This window comes from Pezoporus wallicus, unplaced genomic scaffold, assembly GCF_028554395.1.
Source record: "Pezoporus wallicus isolate ANWC-B61680 ecotype Strahan unplaced genomic scaffold, APGP_CSIRO_Pwel_v1 contig_3858, whole genome shotgun sequence".
Lineage (NCBI taxonomy): Eukaryota > Metazoa > Chordata > Aves > Psittaciformes > Psittacidae > Pezoporus > Pezoporus wallicus.
This window is the reverse complement of record NW_026638754.1, coordinates 2,400,248-2,420,650: the sequence shown is the minus strand read 5'-3', so window position 1 is coordinate 2,420,650 and position 20,403 is coordinate 2,400,248.

The following is a 20,403-nucleotide window of genomic DNA, read 5'->3' as shown; positions in this document are numbered from 1 at the left end:
CTGATGAGATCCCATAAAAAGAAGTATCAAGTCATGCAGCAAAGTTGCAGGCACAAGTGAGGCCAAACTGATGTTGCTTAAACCGTCTCAGTTCTGAATTCCCTGACCTCTGTGTGTCTACCTTTCAACTGGAACAATATTTTGTAGGTTTTATTTAACTATATAGATGCTACTCAGAGTTGAGATCTTCTGTCAGTACTAGTCCAGGTTCCTTTAATTTCAGTAAAACTCCAGGGACAAATTGGCACGAGGAGCAAATTGGAACTTGGTATCCTGCCAGTGGTATAATTCCTGCAGGGAATACTATTTCTGGACAGCAGAATGCTATTGTTTCACCCCATTCTAGTGTGCTAGTTGTTTCCTTTCATGCTATAGCCACCACAAATACAGGGAAAGCACAAAGAAGTTTTTTAAGGCAAATTAACCAGAAAAAGTGGATAGACATTTCCTGGCACCTCTGAAGGTGACTCTGAAGAGGCTAGACCAAAGTAATCTCTTGGCAATTTGTCTAATGGCTCAGCCTTTAACAAAAACATGACAAGAGATCTCAGAGAAAGTAAAATACTTTTGGAATTGGGTATTACATAATGCCCATCCTCTTAAGCTCTTACAAAAAGCGTAACTGTCACCAACCTTTATACCAGGATTGGAAGTAATTGCTATATATTCTGTGTAAGAGGCTGAAGATTGTGTGTGTGTGTGTGTGTGTGGTTTAACATTTTCCTTTTCACACTCTTGCTTCTCCCTGTAAAGACAGACATTTTCAGAGGTCAAGAATACGAGATCATTAGGATACACAGACATAGGATAAAATCTTAAAATACTCACACTGTGACATTACCTCAATATCTGATCCCCTGGCAATCTTTGATTTGAGTTTGTTTCAGCAGTGTCCCTGAAAAGCAGAGAAGGACTTTTTTTCTTATTTTATAAAGGAGGACTAAACCCCAAAGAGTAAGGCTTAGGTCTGGCCTCCTGATGTCAGGTGGCTGGGCTTTGTCAAACTAAGTACTTAACAACAGTTAGCACTCTCCGTATAGTGGAGCTCTGAAAAGAGAATTCCTGGCTTCATCTACTTAGGTGCTCTCTGCCGCCTTCTGAAAGCAAGCAGATATGGTCACCTTCTCACAGTCCTAATTGAGGTTCAGTCTTCCATTTGAAGTCTTCTCTTATAATTCTCCTCATAGGAAGATGAAAACTCTTAATTTCATTCTCAATCTTCTTGTGGGGAAAAAAATTTAAAAAGTTTCCTGCCTTTCCCTCTAAGTAGCAAGGTTTGGCAGAGTAAGTTACAGCCTGGGGCTGTAATTTGCCCTTTCATTGAAGCTGTGCTACATGCAGAGAAAACGTGGGTTCATTAGGCAAGAGTCTAGGACTGTGGTTAAATTGCTTGTCCAGTAGAGGGAAGTCTTAGCTTTTGGTTGCTATTAGACAGGCTTTTACAGAAATCTAATGGCATTTTAGATTAAATGAATAAACAGCCTGGAGCACTGATTCTCTGTAGATGCTCAAGATCACTTGAGTCATAACTTTAGATATAGAAATTCATTGTCTTATGTCTGAGCATGTCACCCTGGTCTTCTTTACAGAGAAAAATAATGAATTTTCTACCACAGGATGAGATGTGTTCCCACTAAAGCTGTCCATGTTTCTCCAAAGTGAGACTAACTCAGACATCTCACAGGTTCACACTTATATTAGACCAGACAAATTTTATTTCTGGTAATCATAGTTGCCAATATAACATTGGTTTTAGGATCAGAAACCTGCAGCTAGCGCCTGTTTGTCTGTTTCTTCCCTTCAGTTGCTGCAGAGCATTTAGGATACCCTCAATAACTGAATATGAGCATACGCTAAACAACTCAATATGAGCATAATGCCCATTAAGCTCTCAACTGAAGAGACAAAACACCTTTGTGAAAAGGCTTCCCCTTTCTCTTACATTGTCTAGGTATAGTCTACTTGCTAATTACATTTACTCCTGCAATTAAAATCAGCTTATTTCTGGAATTGATTTTCCATACAGTAAGGTTGCTATGGCAAATGACTGCTCTATGTTATGCTTTTCACAGAGTATATAACCAGCTAATCATGTCTTGGAGTGTCTCTGCACACTTTCCTGCTTCCTTATGGTCTGCTGGGGCAGGAAGGAAGCGCTGCAGTGGTAGTTGTAGGATGTACATGCAGTTACTGTGTGTAAACTTGTTATCTGGCCAAGGGCTGACAGAATAGATGAGTAGGTATTTTCTTGTTGGTCTCACTGTATATTGCTTGTCAGTTTTATGTCTCCCAAAAACCACTGGCTTTTAGTGGTTGTGCTTTCCTTGGTTATTAAGAAGTAGCCCAGTTTTATAAACCCAGCTATGCTAAAGGGTTAAGTGGCTTTGTGGAGTTCCTATGAGAAGAGAGGCTTGACCAGTACCATTGTGCACGTCAAACCATGTCCCAGGCAGATCAGATGGAGAAAGGTGCAAGACCTACTTCCTTGAAAAAGCTGAAACTAATATAATCATGAGAAGAGAGGCTTGACCAGTACCATTGTGCATGTCAGAACATGTACCTGTCAGATCAGATGGAAAAAGGTGCAAGACGTACTGCTCAGGCTTCCTTGAAAGCTGAAACTGATATAATCACCCAAGTGTTGGAATAGGAGCTTTAAGGAATTTCTTGTAACAATGCCACACCCCACACACACCCAACCCCCCCAAGTTAACAACATCTGTCAGCCAGCTCAACAAGAACTGCATCCCCTGGTTGCTGCTCAAGAAGAAATAGCACTTGAGGTAGTGGCATGTACAGAAGAAGGAAAATCAAACAGTACATATTCCAAAAGAGAGAAATAAGCACCTTCAAGTTGCACATATTTCATTTACTTAATCCTTCTAATAGCCTTTCTATACTTTCTAGGACTCAAACATTTACAGCTGTCTTATTTTCACCTACATTCCCAGAATGTCACTCCATAAAAAGAGCCCAGCCTTTCAGTTCATCTTTAGTTTGTACACACCCAAGCCGGCTAAACATGATTGCCTTCTCTTTATGTGTTCAGGAAAACCAGAAACACCCTTTCACGTCTGCTTTGTTCCTCTGACTCTGGGGAGACTTTAGTGTCCATTATCAGCAATGCAATGATACAGATTTTATCTGGTTGCTGGGGAAAAGTAGAAAGATCTTGCTCACCTTGTGTATGACTATCTGCAGTCTAAGACAAATGTAATTGTGTATATCAAATGACAAGGGTTTGCAATGAAACAACTGGAAAGTATTACAAAAGATTAACAGTCTGAAAATTGCTATAGGCACTGAATATAAGTTACAGTGCATTAGAAACAAACCTGTAGCATGAGTAAGCACAAAATGCTTTTTATTTATCTTTAGAAACTTGGTGTTACCAAGTGTTAACAACAGGTTAGGATTGGCATGCTGGAAAGCAGCTTTGCAGAGGAGGACCTAGAAGTCCTGGTAGACAAGTGAATCATAAGCCAGCAATGTACCCTTGTGGCCAAGAAGGCCAGGGGTATCCTGGGCTGCATTACAAAGCAGATCAGTGGAGGTCATCTTCCACCTATACCTGGGTGGGGCCTCATCTGGAGCACTGTGTCCAGTACTGGGCTCCCCAGTTCAAGAAAGACAAGGAACTTCTGAAGATGGTCCAGTGGAGGGTTACACTGACAATGAGGGAACTGGACTATCTCTCTTACAAGCAAAAGCTGAGAGAGCTGGGCCTGTTTAGTCTCGAGAAGAGACAACTGAGAGGGGATCTTACCAGTACATACAAATATCTTAAGGGTGGGTGTCAAGAAGGTGAGGCCAAATTCTTTTCAATGGTGCCCAGTGACAGGATAAAAGGCAAAGGGCACAAGCTGAAACACAGGAAGATCCAATTTAGTATGAAGAAGTTCTTTTCTGTGAGGGTGACAGAGCACTGGAACAGGCTGCCCAGGGAGGCTGTGGAGTCTCCTTTGGGGATACTCAAAACCCACCTGGGCGTGATCCTGTGTAACCTGCTGTAGGGGAACCTGCTTTAGCAGGGGACTGGACTAGGCAATCTACAGAGGTCCCTTCCAACCCCAACCATTCTGTGCTATCATGGGAGACATTACAGAAACCCTAATTTTACTCAGCTTCTTTATGAGAAAGTGTGTATTTTTTCCAGCAATTTTTCCTAAATTATGCAAAATACCAATAGCAATAAAATAATGATTACATCCCTACTTAATGTGTTAGCATAAAAAATAACTTTGCACATTTCTGTTTGCAGGAAAACAAATAGTTTTCCATTTTCCTCTTAAACAACAAAAAACAAACAAACCAAAACAAAAAAAAAAAACAAAAGAAACTGAAAACAGCTGTAGAAGTTCAGTATTATCCTTTTATAACTACAGAATTACAAAGCAAATGGATTCTTTTCGGCAGCTGTAAGCAGAGTATTAAGACAATTCCGCTGTACATAAAATGAATAATAAGCTTCAAAATACTGACATTTACTAGCATGTCAGGTTCATAATTTTTTACAGTCATAGCTGAAATTGCGTTTGTTAAATAGCTCTCATGAAGCAGGCTTTTCATTCTGATAGATTCCCTACTATAATTCATCTTCCTGTAAAAGCACTGATCCTAATCTTTAGCCTGTGTTAAAATGACTAGATCTTCCAGTTTTAAATATAAGGTACTCTATCTTAATACTCTGCAGGGATGCCCATTTGATCCAATTCTACTTCTTGTTTCATTTGCTCTGCGGCATGTGCTCACCATGTAAAAGGAATAGCATATGGTCAAAGGGCTCTTCAGAGGTGACTTGCACACTGCTGGCTGCCAGATATAATGTAGATTGCACTAAAAAAAATCAATAAAATGCTGCTTTGTAACACATATGGCATCACTATTTTGTGAAGTAGGTTATTCATTGTACAACAGGGCAATCTTTTGGCAGGAGGACCTTTAAACCAATTGCAGAAGTGGAGAAAGAATAGACTGTGGGTTTTGTCCTGCCCAGAGAAGTGCCAAAGTCCTTCTTGTTAGAAACATGTCAATGAAAAATGATTAGCAGGAGAGGAAGATAAATAGGGGAACCCGCTTTTCCTTCAACAGGCACTGAACTGTGTTTTGTGTAATAAAAAGCTTAAAGCCAAAGGGCAAGGAGGGGGTCTCTTTTTTTAACAGTGAGCTATACTGTGGAAAGCAAAACTTGAAGTACAAGCAAACAGAATTGCACCAAGAGCAAAGAAGAGAGGTGGCATTTGAGGATGGCAGATGCTATCCTTTCTTCACAGCCTTGAAGAGGGCTGCCTGTTTTGTTGTTATTTCTAGCCTCAGATTTTGCAAGCTACTGCTCCAACTGGATATTTTCTCTTACAACCCCCAGAATCTCCTTGGTAATTGCAGCTGGCATCTTTGTTCACCACCAGAGTATGTGCTAGCTCTTTAACTTGGTACTTTCAGGTACTTGTTTTCACAACTGTGGTTATTTTCTATGTTAGTTTTATGGGTAGTTAGCATTATGTTCATGCTGGCACTTGAGTTTCCTTCTAGCGATGAGTCTCTTTAGCTGTTAGTGTTCAGATACCAAGGATGGTTAACTTACGGGGAGAAGAAACAGCTTTAGTGAGCTTGCTTGTTCCAGCAGTAGTAGCTCATGATCCTCTCATGCAGACAGCTGGCACCAATGATGAGCTCAGGGTGAGGCCTTTGGTGTGAAGAAGAGAACTCTATATGCTGGACCCTGGAATTTCATCTTCAGTCAGCACATGGGTATCCAGAGGGGAAGGAGGGATCATGATTACAAAGATTAATAGAGGTAAGAATGAGTGGTAGCAGAAGAAAGCCTTTCTGTTGACTTACTGTTTGCACTGTTGGTCTAAGTTGGGGAACACCTTTGTAAACAAAAAACTCCAGGGCTTTGGGTCGTGGCAAGATGTGTTTCTTGTTTGGAGAGGTATCCCCATGGGTAAAGCTTTTCGTTTGAGGCAAATCTGCTTCACAGCAAGAAGTTGCACTGTGCTCAGGGTTTCTTTTTTCCCTTTTAAACTTGGACAGAATTTGTTTTCCTCACATCAACGTGATCGTGTGTCTGAGATCTAATAGCCACTCTAGAGTGCCTAATGGCACAGATTCCTGAAATTCCTAATGCCCTGGAATTTGTGGGCTATTCGGATGGGTACATTTAATGACTGAAAGTGCAAGTTAGTTTTGCAGCTCTGTAGTGCTCTAGCAGCTGGGAGGAAAATTATAGAAGGCCTTGAGAAATGTCATTCTGTTGGAGTGCGCGCTTACCTGGCTATGTTGTAGAAGGGTCTCCAACAGTCCTTGATATCTCACATGAGAGCAGTGTCTCAGAGAGCATAGTGCTAACCATTAGTAATTGCTGCCTTTTCATTATCAACCACTGTGCTATTGCGTTATTGATTAATGGCTGTTGAAAGCCATTCCTGGTCCCTTGGGTTCTTACTGAAAACCACTTAACATGTTAGCCACATCTAATTGAACAGCAAGAGGAATGAGTGAAATAGCATTCATAAGCGCTCCCTCCCTTTATAGTGATTGGCAAAAGTGTGAATGTCCCTGAGCATTGAAACCATCCTGAAGGCATCCAAATTTCCAAATATTTTTTTTTAAATATATTTTACTCAACTTGTATATGCAACTGGATACGCTGCTGCTACTTATGTTCTGGAGACTTGTGTGCTTCACTTATTGTAGGAACTAAAAGTATTCTGTACATATTCTATTCAATTCTGTTCAATTCTACTCTATTCTACAGACAGAATGCAAAGAAAATGATTTGCCGAAGGCTGTTATGTGCCACCAATAGAAACCAAATTTGTGTTTCTGAACTATATCACAGGCAATTTCTCATAATTTATTTTACAAGAACTTTTTGGTTCTTGAGGAAGGTTCTTCTGCTTCCCCCTCAGCATGTAATTTGGTACAGAGCATGTATGAGCATTCCCCATCTTGCCCCTTCTCTTCCTCTTACTGGAGACTCCAGTACTTTGTTAATCACCTTCATTCTCTTTCAGGCTCAGGCAGAGAAATTCCAGAGTGGGATATGGACTGCAGTACACCACACATGAGGTAAAGCACTGTTGTCATCTGCCTCACCTACTTACCTATCTTTCAGTTTAAAAAAAAAAAAAAGAGAATAGAGAATTAAATGCATGTGGAAGAAGTTCATTAGGATGGAAATAATATTTGTTGCCATTCCTGATGACACTGACATGACATATTAGGGTGTTTATATATCTTTCAAAAAATGGTCTGCCTTCTTTAGTGTCAGATCAGTGCTGAGGCAGGTATGTCTTGTAGGCAAAACAGGTTGCTGCAAATTGAAGCATAGTATCAAGATAAGACTCTCTTTGTGGTGCCCTGAAGCTAATGTGCAAAATCTGTTTTCGCAAGTGCTTTCATATTTTTGTTCTTTATTATGAACGTACACAGCACATAAGTGTTTTTAGTATTGACTGACTCTGGTATTTTGTAGTCACGATTGTGGTATTTAAACAGGAGGTGATTTCTTCTGCACATGGAAAAGGGGCTGTGTTATAGAGGAAATAATTTTTGAAAGTGTTGCTATTTTTTGGCAAGAGGGTGTTGTGATTATTTTTCAAAGAATATACCCAGTGTTCATTATGTTCATGTACAAACCCATGGTGATTTGAATTTGATTTCTAGTCTGTACCTAGGGAAAATTATCATGGTATTAGAAATGCAAGTATGGTATTAAATTGGAAAGCTCTTACATACAGTTTCATCTATTTCTTTTTTAGATGTTGTGTAATACTGCTTCCAAATGACAGCCTAAAAGCTGTGATTACTTAGGTGAAATGAGCAATGTCACTTGAATAACAACTACTGTAAATAATGGAGATCTTTTTATAAAACTTTATCATATTGCTAATCCAAAATGCATTTGGTGTGATATAGCAGCACATTGCCCTGGGTTAAGAAAATTCCTTTCAAGGAGTTTGCCTGGCAGTGATTTTTAAAACGCATTTGAAGACTCTGAAAACCTTGAAATACAAGCGTGAGATTATTGTCCTATAAAAATGTGTTTTGTGAGGGGTCACAATTATCTTCAGTTTCTAGGTGAAACAGAGCTGGTAACTTATCTCCAGTCACTGCTAGCAAATTTGTTTAGACACTTAGGGAATTCAGGGAGATTTTGTTATTTTCGGTTTTGTTCTGTTTTGTTTTGTTTTTTCTCCCTGCTGCACTGCTCTTGTACAGAGATAAGTTATTTTTACAGGAGGCACTGTGTCCAGGATATACATATGTAGCTGAAAATTGTCACAAGGTAAGAAAACCCCCTGAAACACGCATTTCTCACATCTCAGGAATACAGTCTTTCCAGTAAAATGCTCAGCTTAAGAAACTGTATGTCATGACACTGCATATGTGCACAACACCAAGTATAATGCTGGGTTTTCTGAAGCAGGTCTGGTTTTTAGGTTAAAGCATTGTTGTGCTAAATTGGTGATTAATCAGTAATGTTCCAGCTGAACAAAGCCTCAGTTGAGAAGGGTACTGTTGCTGCTCCAGGTTTAGACATTGTCCAGCAAGGGGCCCCTATGCAGGGCAAAGATTCCAAAGGCCATATTTGAACATAGAAATAAAAAGAGCATGGAGGAAGCTGGCAACAGAATTATGCCAGCTAATGTGCTTGCAAACAGATTTTGAACGATAGTGCAATGGATTTAGAGGATGAGTGGTTTACAAGCCTAGCATATTGTTTCGTATTGGGTATTTTTTTTCTCATGCAGGTATTCACCTTTTTTCCCTCCACGTGGTTATCAAGGAATGCAAAGTAAGCTATCACAGTGTCAGATGCAAGCAAGATCTAACAGCTTTAGAGCAGCTGAGAACATGCATACAAGCATATTGGGTGTCAGGATGACGCTGTACTGGCAGAGGAATCGGTAAGGGGCAGAGGCTTTCATTTCCTGCTGAGCTTTGTCAGGATTGAGGTCTGCAGTGTTATACAGAGAGATTATGTAGTCTGCAGGATGGGAATGTGCCTCTGTAGCACCTCACAGGCTGAGTCATTGCGTTAAAAGTGCAGGACACATTATGCATTGCAGGGGAAAAGCATTTTGGAATTGTGCAAAACTTACCATAGGATGTTCAAGGGAGACACCGCAAGCAGGGAAAGGGAGAGACAGAGGTGGTTTGGGGAGAAAAAATCTTGGGAAAACAGAGGAATAAGGGCCTAGAAGGGGGCAGTCACATCTTAACAGCCTGCTGATCAGTAGGCTTGTCTGGCCTTGCCCTGCCCCTGATCAGCACAATCTGTCCTGTCTTCTCATTTAAATCCATTTTTATTTTCCTGGGGGCAAGATTCTCTTCTGTGTACAAGGAGGTCTGAGAGGGCAGCAACTGGAGCGGGACCATGGTATCACAGGAATCCCTGTCTGTGATGTTAGCAACTGGAGTACTGATACGCAAGTAAGTCATTGTGTGGTCGCTCCTGAATATCAACCTGGGCTAGTAAAGTAGTTGAAGTGACCAGGGATCACAGTGACATCAAGGACACATCACATGTGTCATTGAGAGTGAGACAACTGTAGGAACTAGCTGTTGGGGGGAGTGAGGGTCCCAGCCATGTGGCAGAGAGACTGTAGGGTCTAGGATTGACTGAGGGATCAGATCTGCGTGTTTCTCTCTCTCTCTCTGCATTAGGCAACTGAGAAGCCAGGGGCAGGTACTGCAGGGACTGAGTGTCTAAGCTCAGGTACTGGAGGCAGTTAAAGCCAATTCTTCACATTCTTCTTGTCAATTTACATCTATGCAGGGTAGGCCTCATCCTGATCCTCTAAAATCTGAGTGTTTCAATTTATCTCTCCTTTTTTTTCTATGCCTCCTTAGAGACATGTTTCTGTGCTCTGCATTTGCAGTGATGGTATAGAGAGCGAGATGCAAGTAGATAGAGAGTTTTGATCTTCGCGCTTTTTACAGCCTTTTGTTCTCACTCTGCAGGTACAGAGTAGTAGAAAACCAGTCCCTTTGTGTCTGGAATGCTTAGCACCCCTTTTCTGTATCTGTTCTATAAAATAGATCTCCATTCTGCACCCAGTTAGAATCATAGAGTCATAGAATAGTTAGGGTTGGAAAGGACCTTAAGATCCACCCCTCTGGCATGAGCAGGGACACGTCACACTAAACTATGTCACCCAAGGCTCTTTCTAACCTGGTCTTGAACAGCACCAGGGATGGAGCATTCACAACTTCCTTGGGCAACCCATTTCAGTGCCTCACCACCCTTACAGTAAAGAACTTCCTCCTTATATCCAATCTAAACCTCCCCTGTTTAAGTTTGAACCCATTACCGCTTGTCCTATTATGGCATTCCCTAATGACAAGTCCCTCCCCAGCACCCTTGTAGGCTCCCTTCAGATACTGGAAGGCTGCTATGAGGTCTCCACGCAGCCTTCTCTTCTCCAGGCTGAACACCCCCAACTTTCTCAGCCTATCTTCATACGGGAGGTGCTCCAGCCCACTCATCAACCTTGTGGCCTCCCTTCTGACTTGCTCCAATAGCTCTATGGTCTTACATTGAGGACACCAGAACTGCACACAATACTCCAAATGAGGTCTCACAAGAGCAGAGCAGAGGGGCAGGATCACCTCTTTTGACCTGCTGATCACGCTGCTTTTGATGCAGCCCAGGGTATAGTTGGCTTTCTGGGCTGCAAGCGCACACTGCCAGCTCTTGTTAAGTTTCTCATTGACCAACACCCCCAGATCCTTCTCCACAGGGCTGCTCTGAGCCTCTTCTCTGCCCACCCTGTAGCTGTGCCTGGGATTGCCCAGTCCAGGTGTGGACCTTACACTTGGCTTGGTTAAACTTCATATGGTTGGCATCAGCCCACCTCACAAGGGTGTCAGGGTCCCTCTGGATGGCATTCCTTCCCCCCAGCTTATCAACCGAACCACAGAGCTTGGTGTCATCGGCAAACTTGATGAGGGCGCACTCAGTCCCACTGTCCATGTCACCAACAGATGTTGAACAAGACCGGTCCCAACACCCATCCCTGAGGGACACCACATATTGCTGGTCTCCAGCTGGACATTGAGCCATTGACCACAACTCGTTGCATGCGGCCATCCAACCAGTTCTTTATCCACTGAGTGGTCCATCCATCAAATTGATGTCTCTCCAATTTAGAGACAAGGATGTCGTGTGGGACAGTGCTGAACGCTTTACACAAGTCCAGGTAGATGACATCAGCTGCTCTACCTCTGTCCATCAGTTCTGTAGCCCCATCATAGAAGGCCACCAAATTGGTTCAGGCAGGATTTCCCCTTAATGAAGCCGTGCTGGCTGTCACCAAGCACCTTGCTGTTTTTCATGTGCCTTAGCATGCCTTCCAGGAGAATCTGCTCCAAGATTTTGCCAGGCACAGAGGTGAGACTGACTGGTCTGTAGTTCCCTGGGTCATCCATTTTCCCCTTCTTGAAAATGGGGGTTATATTTCCCTTTTTCCAGTCATCAGGAACTTCACTTGACTGCCATGATTTTTCAAATATAATGGACAGTGGCTTAGCAACTTGGTCTGACAGGTCCTTCAGGACCCAAGGATGGATTTCATCAGGTCCCATGGACTTGTGAACACTTGCTGTAGTTATTTACCCAGGAATTTCTGGCCTGAGAGTGTCCGTAATCCATTGAGTTAGGCAGACAGATGTGTGAATCCTAGTTAAGCAGTCTGAATGAGGAAAGGAAGTACTGACTTGTTTTTTTTTCCTCATGCTCCTGAGGAAAACCCACTTCATAAAGAATTGTATGAAATATGTGCTACCTACTGATATGTCATGCAAACAGTAAGTCTGTGAAGTGTCCTTCAAAGATTGCTTGAGGGTTCTGTCACACCAAACCTCAACACTTCCACATGATTAATTACTGCCAAGTCCAGTCTTGAGCAAGAAGCAGTAATTCATGTATGTATTTGTGTAAAGTGTGGCAAACATCTGGGCAGATATATATGCTTGTATGTAATACAGGTTTCAGTATATGGTGAGGCTTCATAACAAGATTTGAACAGTCCCTTACCAAAGTGAGAACATTTTGCCTTATTGTGGGCTAATGATTTTTTTAACATTTAGTGAAGTCTGGGGAGTCGTTCTCATTAGCGGGTGCTGCTTGCAGGAAGGAGAGATATACCTGCATCTGGCTTGACCAGGCATACTGGCTGTTTGGGGAGGTGAAAGCAGTGAAAATTTGGGGGAATGAGTGTTGATATTGTCTCCTGAATAAGTTAAGGATTGGTAAGTCTCTTGATGGGGAGCAGGAGTTGGGGTGGAAGTGAGAAGGACAGAACAAAAAGGCTGTAGGGGTAAGAATTAATCCAAACAGATTCTAATGGAGGGAGGAAGCACACTTTCCCTGGCTGAGGTCTTCTTTAGGTTTGCTTCCACAGGATATGATGGAATTTGATAAGGACTGCATTCTGAGCTCCATAGTCAAGGCACTGGTTTGACACGATAGAACATGGTAAGCTTTTTGAATCTGATCTAAAGATAGGTAAATACAAACATAGTCATATTTTATTTCTGTCAGCCATTCTGCTAACTTCTATTTCTAGTCAGAACCTTCAAGTGAGAAATATAATGCCCTAGGCACCATTTCCTCCCAGCAGATGGGTCCTGCCACAGGGTGGTATGGATCTTGGGAGCTGTGAAAAACGGGGTGATTGGACCCTGGAGGAATGTAACGCTTCCTCTCACTCTTCCCTCCCCACCAAGTTCAATAAATCAGTGCACAAAAGCTCTTTGGAAAGCAAACGATTCAAAACAAAACTTCATTTGTGGTGTTATAATTGTATGAATGCTAAGCAACACCTACAAAGAGGCAAATAGTGTGATGGTGGAGCTGTTGTGTCCTTTCAGAAACATTTAATGGAGTTCAATTTAAAAAAGAGGAAAAAAGCCTTTGATAACTAGTCTAGTCTATAAACTTTCCACAAGTTTTCTAGGATTGTTTCAGAGTCATTTATGATGCCAAATTCTTCAGTATCACCAGAAACTGTTCCTGCCATACATATAAAGTGCTATATCATGGTGGAAAACCACACAGGAACCTCTGTTACACTCACTTGAGTAGGTGCACAGAACCAGAAAACCACTGAACATTGGAGACATGATTCTGCCATAAGTATTAGCCCATTTGGCCTGAGATGATGACATAAAATTGTGTAGTGTCTTTTGATTTAGTATGTCTTTGCTTTCTGAACGCTTTCTGAAGCTGTGCGCTAATCAGAATATCACAATCATTCATTTCATGTAAGCAGGAGATACGTAAGATCCATCACCCTTCCCAGGTATTCTGGCCCAAACCTGTCCTGGAGAACACAGTGAAATATGTCCATGTTGGCTAGCCTAAGACCCCAGCAAGCACAGCTCCAGTGCTAGATTCTATAAACCTAATTGTATTGCTTTAATCTGTATAATTTTAATATAGCTTTATTTATAAAATGGATTTAATTCATGTAACCACTGTGTAGGAATGTTTTACAGGCACTGTTAATTCCTTATCCAGTATTACAAATATGCCTAAGAATAAAATGAATGTTATGGTATTAATTTATGCATTTTTTGAAAAAAATCAAAGTCACATAACCTATGTCTAATATTTTCATTTAATTATACAGTTCTACATTTTCGTCTTCAAAGAAATCTACAAACAATGACTAATTAATCCTTGCAGCAACCCTTTGAAATAGGTAGATAGACATAATTAATCTCATCTAACTGTTTCTGTTCCCAAGACAAAACATTGAATCAATATTTAAGCCAAGATTAGACCTCAGTCATACTCTGTGGTCATTTCACTAAATTAGCAGTTCCCGAGTTTCCTTAGATTGGCTTCCTCCTCTCCTGCTGCGATAGTTTTGATAGGCATATGCCTTGGCCTGCACCAAGCCTTCAGTCTCTATCTTCAGCTTTTCTGCCAAAATGCTTCCCCTCCCTCTCCCACTTGGAAATTGCTTCCACTTCACTCAGTCCACATGTGGAAGGTCTAACTTTTTCCTTCTAAAATCCTGTATCTGGCTTTCATTTGCATATGCCTGTCACTGCCTGATGAGCTCTTTGCACCTGCAGTCCTCCTCCCACAAGTTCCCTGTCCTCCTCGTGCCATTGCTCCCCCTCAGAGCCCTGCTTCCATGCTTGGTATGTACATTGGCATCCCCCAGGTGAATCACCCTGCTCTTTCCCTAGTCCCAGCTTCTCCCAGCAGCCAGGAGGAAGTTCTTCTAATGGGGCTGGTGTAAGCTGCTTTGTATGGTCTAGTTGCCTCACTCTTGTACGGTGAGCAAGGAGAAGATCGAAGGTAAGCTTTGCACCATTAAATAGCAGACACTGTTCTCACAGACCATGGCCCATACCAAGGTGTAGCCTGGGATCCACATGTCTGATACCGTAGGTGGAGATTCATGAAAGATTTCACAGCACATTGTGAGTTGCAAAAGCACTTTATAGGATAAAGGGCAGGCATTATTGTTCAGATAATGGTGAAGATTAAGGAAGTTTGTGAGCTTGGTTTGAGGAACCAAAGAGACGCTGATGCTGTAACAAAGAATATTACTTGCATTGAAAATAGTCTAGTGATATATAGTCGGGAGTAAGGCAGTTCTGAAGACCATAGTGAGCAACAGGGATTGCCAAGCAACAGCAGTTATCTGTGGCAGACTCTGATGAAGTCCTGATCTGATAGAAGAAACTAATTCTGCATAACATGGAGTGATGGATGTGATACAAGAAAAGAGAAAAAAAAACAATGGAAAAGTAGATGTCAAAGAACAGCACCAGAAACTGAGAAACAGTACCAGAACCTGGACTTCCCTCCACGGTGCTGTTTAGGATCTGATCAAATCTTACTTGGCTATAGCTTTTCTTGTCTTGTAGGAAATAGAGTTCATGTGATGTATCCTATAGTTGTTGATAACAAAGTCACATTTATATTTGTGCTTTGATGTAACATGTCAAACCAGAAAAGGTATTTACCCTGACTATAGGGATTCTGTTCTCCAACAAATTAGTGAATGGACCGGAAATGTTCCTGCAGGCAGCTGATCTGACTGCCCTCTGTTGACATGCCACACTTTCCTTATACTTATCATTTCCCTTACAGAAAATATTGTGTCTCTGTGTGACTGCAGGAGAGAGTTGAAATGTATATGTATTATCCTCAGATATAGTGAAATGTTACTGAAATTCTCCAGCAACATTTCACTATATCTGAGGATATACTACAAACAGTGCACAGCTGCAAAATCTCTGAGTTATCTTGGCATCCCCAAAAGTATAATTTTCTATGAGTGAGATTGCATAGCTATGTCTGCTGCTTGATTCCATTTTCTTTAGAAAAACTTTTGATGCTCTGCCCCATACTTTCAGGCCCTCTACAGCTGACTAAAACAGTGGATATCTTCTTAAAATAGATAGCCTGCTTCAACTATAAATTGATTGGGTTTGACTAGATAGGATTATATGTGGTGCAGAATTTCAGATGGATGATCATAACTGTCCTGCTTGGCTTTAGATCATTGGATTTGCCTGGGTACTAAGTCTTTCCATTCAGCATGATTTAAGAGAGTAGAATCCAGAGCTCTATGTGATAAAAATTGTACATTCAACCAAATGGAGAATGGCTGAGTATAGACATATGGCAGATTCATTTTTTTAGGCTATTGATAATCTCAAAGAACATGTAGTAACAGAACAAATTAGCATGTTGGTGGAGGTTCCCCCGCCACCCACAGCAAATGATATTTTGGGGCATATAAATAGGAGTCAATTACAATAACACATCCCTTTCAATCTGAGTAATTTCTACTGAAATCCAAGATGACTACAATCAAAAGGAGATGTGCAAAGGCATGGTGTTCTTTCTGCTTTAAAATAATTATACACTCCAAATACGTGCAAGAAAAGGCAAATCACTTAAGGACTCTTTTGGAAGAAGTAACTTGGTGGAAATATGAATGTCTGTCAGTTTCCTGACATAGTTTAAGTGTTAAATGACAGATAACCTAGGATCACCCAAACTACATGGCAAAGCTTTATTGTATGGTACTGACAATGAAATCCTGAATGTTGACAATTGAATTAAAAGATTTCATTCATGCCGAAGGTCTCTCTTCTGATATTTTCTCTTGCACTTACATGTCTACAGATGTTTAACTTGCGTAGAGGCAGTGTGGCAGTGAGGATTTGCTGCATAAAATCTTGAAGGAAGTTTTTTTCTAGTCTAGGAATGTATTTTTTAATCTCTTGAATTAAAAGCCTGAGGGCAGCTGATGAGCACAAGGCAGAAGCCTAGCCCTGCTGAAATGTTACCAGGTACTTCTGTAGTGAACACAATCATCTTAAGGTGATAACTGTTAAGATACTCAGTGATCTTTGTCTCTCTCAGAGAGGGAAAAATGAAATGCCCTGGTTTCACTATGCAAATTTTGCAGCCATTTTACTGCATCAATGAACTGTTATAACATATGTAGATGAACACTTCCCACCTGTTCTCCACTGATCTGGCACACTTGTAATTGCGTGTCCTATATTCCTGTGCTATGTAGTGGCTTCTTCTCCCACTATAGAAACACAGCCAACAAAACTGAAACAAAGGTCCCTAAAGGCTTCAGTTTGCTAAAGATTAAATCTGTCACCTCCTCCTTTCAGGCCAGGAGACTTAAGAGACTTATTGGCGGTGTCTTCTCAGCTTTAAACAAAGCCAAGGCTAGGTGGTAAGCAAGAAAGTCTGCTGCCCTTTCTGCCCTAGAGTTCAGACTAAGCAAGACCTTTTTTGTGTAGGCTTTCACCTTTAGAGCTGTAGAATTCACATGGAGCTTTGAGCTCCATCTGATTGTAGCGATCAAGATTTTGTGGCTTACAGTCATCTCTAGGAAAAGATTTTTGGTTTATTTTGAATGATCAAAGGAAGCATGGCACAGCAAAATTTCTAGTGAAGTGATACATGTCCTTACTGGTGCCAAACTTTGCACTCATACCTCAAAGCAAAGAGTGCTTGGCAGAGTCAAGAGTGATTAAGTACCTTTAAGGACTTCAGGATTAGGCCAAAAGGAATATCTAGAAAGATATTTTTCATTATCTGGTAACTTTTCCAGAATGAACCTTTTTTGCAACAATACAAATGAAAGTCTTATTAAAAAGGTACATCTTTTTATTACTCTAGAAATGTCTGCAGACAGGCTTTTCCAGTAGCTATGATCCTTAAGATGAAAGACAACGTAGTTTCCTCCCAGATCATAATATTGATGAATTATTCCTTATGAATTTTCCTGAGTATGGATATTGCAGACCTGATTGTGAAATTTAGAAGCGAAAAGCTTTGGGACAAATGTAGCCCCAGATCTGATATCTTTTCTTTTGCCAGGGAAGCAGTGTCTGTTCCCCATCGTACAGTTTCTGCCCCAAATCTCTGCCAGATTTCTCAGTCAGCACCTTTGCAGATGAAGCTGATCAAAGTCCAGGATTCCTGGGAAGTTCTTCCATCTCCTAATTCCATTTTAAGGATTTACATGGGCAACTGGATAGGAGAGCTCATCTAGCTGAAAAGAAATCACCTTCTCTTGTACTGGGTTGGGTTTCAGCTAGATCAGCTCCCCAGGCCTCTGCCTGAATGTGCTAGTCCAGTGTAAAATCAGGTAGAAACATGTGATGAGTCTTAAGAAGGAGATTTAAGTCGTAGGTTACTATAGGATTTTTACCCTTAGATTTCAGCCTTTTCTCCCCAAGAACAACTTGTCTTTGTCTTGACTTGACCCAGCCTCTTATTTTTACCCACAGAAAATGCAAGTAGGTACCAAAATATTTTGCAAGATAAGAAGCATGGAACATACTGTAGGAGTGTCATAAGAAATAGATGAGACCTATGCCGCATCCCTTTACTCTGCTATGAATCGGCTTTTGCACAGCGTAACTAGAAGTGCTTTGAGAGTATTTGGCCTTCCTTCCCCTGTGAGCACACAAAGACCTCAGACTTCTTTACCATACTGAAAGTTTTGAATCTTAGCATTGTCACTCTGCTTCCTATAAACAAGTCAGAGAGACTGCAGAAAATCACAGGTAGCAATTCCTGCAGTCCTGATGGTTTTTTAACCTTTGCTAAGAATCCTTGCAGAACTGGGTGATATTTAGTGATCCAAGTCTGATATGGTGGTCCCTGTACAAGCAATAAAATGTCAGAATATTAGTATATTCTTATCAAGAGTGAAGGCCTCATCTTGCCTGCTGTGCTGGGCAAAATTAGAATAGTTAGGCATTTTTTATACATACTTGCTTCTCTAGCTGCAACACAAGTTAATTTAGATTTTTCATAAAATAGTCTAGTCCATCGGATTTTTATTCAGTGGTGACTTTAAAGAAATACCACTAGAGGGCAAAATAACAGCTGCAAGCCATTTGAATTTTGGGACTGTGGACCTACAGATGTTGAGGCTGATGAAAAATTATCAACTGCAGTGGTGCTGAAATGAGCCTTAAAAATCCATTCTCCTCCACAAACACTTAAAATTCTCCCAGATTTCTTAAATATGAAAAATAAGCTACTTAATGGAAGCTAGCAAACTGTTCAATGTAATTAACAAAAATTATATATCTTGTTAATCAGTTTTATAAAACAAGAAGATGCAAGTATCACATCACGTGTCCTTCTGAAATTTTTTGGAGCTCCCCATATAAACAACAGATCTGACAAATTCCGTGATAGTTAAAAAAATATTTCAACATATGTGCATATGTATATGTGTGCATATGTCCATACCTACACATGCACACAAATTTACCTCTGCATTAATAACATAGATGGAGTGCTGACCAAATGTAGAAGAGCTGAATTTGATTCCTAATACTGTTTTATTGTTCCCAGAGCTTCAAAAACACTTTAAAAAATACTTAATGCAGTCCAACAGCCGGAGGCTTTGAACTTGTCAGATGCCATAAACAAAGCCACAGTGGTCCTGGTCAGTACTTGAATGAGAGGCCTCAGAGGCAAGAAAGGAACTGTGGGATGCATGTATTTTCTGCTTTTAATCCTGCTGCTATTTCTGTCTCCCACAGAAGTTCTTGTATTTCATTTTATTCTCATCTTGAAACCTTTGTTTCCTTTTCTCCTTATATTTTAAAAAGAAAATTGTATACAAACAGTGGGGGAAATCCTAAATTACCATCTCATTTTTTATTCTGAACATTACTTGCATAAGGCTTCAAAGAAAATAACAGGCAGCGTTTGAAATAGTCTTTAGCATTTGGCTCATAGTTTAAAGGGTGCTGTGGATAACATTCCAGTCACCAAGTTTCTGTGGCCTCAGCCTGCAACTGTTTAATTTTGTCCCACAAGTGCATATAGCTATGATAGCACTTTCTGTTACATTTAGACAGTATTCTTTGCTTTATAAGTCCCTAAACACACTTCATCAGACACGCAGCATGTTGATACATTAAAGAAGTTTCCTTCTGCAAGGGCATTAAGCCCTGAAAAAATACAACTGTGTCAACAGAGTGAAGAGGAAAGGCCCAGTATGTTGGCTGTTGAAATCGATCTGAACAGTCAGTCCAGCTCATTGAGAGTCTCTGTTTGCCACGTCTTTGCATGATTGTTCATTAGGGTTATTCTGGGAACCAGGAAAATGGGGAGCCAATTCTTGGGCTTGAAGGAAAATCTCAGCTCAGCTTGTACCTCAGATCAAGTTCAAGCATGTACTTTCTGATTCTAGGTCCTGGTGTACTCTCCCAGATCAGATTGTTCTTGCACAGATTACTGAAGATATTCGTGGAGAGGAAATCTTGATTTCCAACAAAAGTTTTGGAGGCTTCATTCTGGTGGAATATCCTAAAGCTTTGAGCTCTTCTTGCATGGCAGGATAGGCCTGTCCCTATTCCAACACCCTTTAAATTCCCAGCCTGGTGGGTAAAGCTCAAAAGCCATAGACTTTTGTGCCTGATAGGTTCTTGGGAGCAGATCCTGTTGGCTGCAAACCCACCTGAGAGAATTGTCCCTCCTCCATATGACTTGGATCTCAGAAGAGCTTCAGCACTGAGCCTTCGGGCTGGCTCCTGCATTGCACAAACATGGAGACATCATTTCCCAGGGAGGTTGCATGAGGCCCCATTCTTATCAAAGTGACATTCCCAGGGCTTGGGAAAACAAAATGATGGGCTGTTTAAGTGGAGATGAAAAGTCAGACACTTTCTTTTAGGACAAGGTAGGCTGTGGAGATGTTACTTGTCCTGTTTGTCTTTTCTCTTGGTGTTGGTCCCTGAGCTAATCTGGCTGTGGGTAGCAGTGGAGCCATCAGAGGCACTCATGAAGGAAGCAGGGGTGAGCATCATGTTTGTTATCCAAGAGGGTGAAGGTGGAATCTCACTCAAGAGACTCCTGCTTGTGAAATC